This window comes from Pristiophorus japonicus, chromosome 19, assembly GCF_044704955.1.
Source record: "Pristiophorus japonicus isolate sPriJap1 chromosome 19, sPriJap1.hap1, whole genome shotgun sequence".
NCBI lineage: Eukaryota > Metazoa > Chordata > Chondrichthyes > Pristiophoridae > Pristiophorus > Pristiophorus japonicus.
In genome coordinates, this window is record NC_091995.1 from 3,786,411 (window position 1) to 3,789,098 (window position 2,688).

The 2,688-nt window shown below is 54.5% G+C and overlaps 1 protein-coding gene across 1 annotated transcript in view; it reads left to right on the plus strand.

Annotated features, from left to right (window-relative positions):
- The window catches only part of nelfe (negative elongation factor complex member E), a 61,031-nt gene extending 59,111 nt beyond the window's left edge, over window positions 1–1,920 (plus strand). Inside the window, exon 10 of the mRNA XM_070861138.1 lies at window positions 1–1,920. This exon is cut by the window's left edge and continues 104 nt beyond it. The gene's annotated coding sequence lies outside the window, so the exon portion shown is untranslated.
- Window positions 1,921–2,688: the final 768 nt, after the last annotated feature.

The window sequence follows — 2,688 nt, forward strand, 5'->3', positions numbered from 1 at the left end:
AAGCAAGAAGAGGGAACCGCTCCCCAGAAGACAAAGCCCTCCCCCGTTTACAGTATGTCAGTCAAATATGTCCCCCTTTTTGTAAGGCCCCTCCCCTCATCCTAAGTACTGTTGCATCAGAGAAATTCTTTGAAGAAGCATTTACATAGCGTTGACTTTTGCCAGTCCTCTCTCCACATTTCCGCCAAGTTTGTGGTTATTCCCGTCCTCAATGTGAGCCCGGACCGAGTGCTGCTCGGGATCCAGAATACTGACCAGCTGTGTTCTGCCCACCGCCTCCAAGCAGTAGCTCGAACCTCATCCGATACATTCCCACCACATCAAGGGACAAGACCTGCACTAATGGCCTGCATGCTGGCTCATAAGAACATAAGCAATAGGAGCAGGAGTCGGCCATTCGGCCCCTCGAGCCTGCTCCGCCATTTAATACCATCATGGCTGATCTGATCATGGACTCAGTTCCACTTCCCTGCCCACTCCCCATAACCCCTTGTCCCCTTATCGGTTAAGAAACTGTCTATCTCTGTCTTAAATTTATTCAATGTCCCGGCTTCCACCCTAACTAGAATTCCACAGATTTACAACCCTCTGAGAGAAGAAATTTCTCCTCATCTCAGTTTTAAATGGGCGGCCCCTTATTCTAAGACCATGCCCCCTAGTTCTAGTCTCCCCCATCAGTGGAAACATCCTCTCTGCATCCACCTTGTCAAGCCCCCTCATAATCTTATACGTGCTCGAACCTCTCCTTGTCCTTTCACCTCTGCCCTCTACCCCCTCGCCCCGCCCCCCGCCCTCTGGTGACTCGCCCATTTCAGGTGGGTCAGCCGTGCCGCACAGACCAGGAAGACCTCGAGGCTTCCAAGCCCTGCTCCGGCGATGGGGGGGGCGGGGGGGTGGGGTGTGCGTATCCTGGGGGTGCAGGGCAGGGGGCTACCGCAGTTGGGCTCTGCACCCCCCAGGGCGCAGGCGTGGAAAGTCGGCCGAGGAGTGTTCCCCCCCCCCCCCTCGCCCTGCGAAAACCGCGCATGGTCAGGGCAGGGGCCAGCTCAGCTGTGATGCCTTCGGTGGTGGAATTGCCACTCAGCAGTACGAAGACTGGGTGGGGTGACCAGCGAGGAGTCAGCAGGTGTGAAGACGTGCTTCCTGACACCACCCTTGAAGGGCCTGGCCCTAATCCTCTGAGTTTTGGCCCCCTTGTTCTGAACCCCCTCCCTCGCCCACCAGAGGAAATAGTTTTATCACGAGCCTTTTAATCATCTGAAACACCCCAATTAGATCGCCCCCTTTACAGAGAGGGGTACAAATTGCCCTCCGCCAGAAACGGGGTGCACCCACCGATTTTTCTTTAAAGGTTTGCTCCGGCCCCTGAGTCGGTACCGGAGAAATTCAACACTTTAGGTTTTCTTTCCCCGCGGTGTGGTGCGGAGCTGACGTGCCCTTGCAGCGGGTCTTCAACCCCCATCAGTCACCCGGGTCGCTGCGCTGGCACATCAGTGTCTCTCCCCTTCGGTTAAAGAGGAGGGGCTGCAAACACTGCAGCCGCTTTAGTGGCCAACACTGGGCCACCAGGGAGGGGTTTCAGCTTGTGGGGTGCGGGGAGAGGCGGCCGGAACTGCAGGGATCCAATTGGAAGCTTCGTGTGTGTGTGTGTGTACCCGTACCCCACCCCCCCCCGCAACTCTTTCCCCACCACCGAGCCAGAGATCGCAGGCACCCCCATCAGTCGGTGCCCTTCCTGTCTCGAGGAAGAAATGTAGCGGCAGTACTGGGAGACAATCCAGTCTCGCCAAATGAAGTCCTGATTTGCAAATCTGGAATTCCTCCTCGGAATGTTTTCCCACCCCCCCCCCGGCCATCCCCAAAATGTTCGACTGTAAATAATGCATTATTTGTTTTAAATAAATTAACTGTTCCACTGTTCTGTTGTGTGTGCACGGTTTTGTTTGTGAGTAAGCAGACTCTGGGTAACTGTACATCCATCTTCAGTGCTGGCATTGTGGAGGCTATCAAACGTTCAAGTGTCTAAAATAATGAAAGCAGTCGGCCGGGCGGATAAAGAGAAAGACCACGGACGTCCCAAAGAGCTTTACAGCCAGTGAAGTACTTTTGGAGTGTACTCACCGTTGTAGGAAACACGGCAGCCAATTTGCGCACAGCAAGCTCCCACACACAGCAATGTGATAATGACCCAGATAATCTGTTTTTTTTTTGTCATGTTGATTGAGGGATAAATATTGGCCCAGGACACCAGGGATAACTCCCCTGCCCTTCTTCCAAATAGTGCCATGGGATCTTTTCCGTCCACCCGAGAGAGCAGACGGGATCTCAGTTTAACGTCTCATCTGAAAGACGGCACCTCCGACAGTGCGGCGCTCCCTCAGCACTGCACTGGGAGTGTCTTGTGCTCAAGTCCCTGGAGTGGGACTTGAACCCACATGTTTCTGATTCAGAGACGCGTGTGCTACCCACTGAGGCACAGCTGGCACTTATTTTCTCCTGTGGGGCAATTCCTGAACTATGGGGCCCGTCCAGCAGAAGGCACGGCGCGATGGTGGAGCGATGAAAATATGGGATGCTCAAGAGGCCAGAATATGAGGAGCGCAGAGAACTCGTCAAGTTGTCGGGCTGGAGGAGGTTGCAGTGACGAGGAAGGGCCGAGACCATGGAGGTAGTGTGATAACGTCCAGA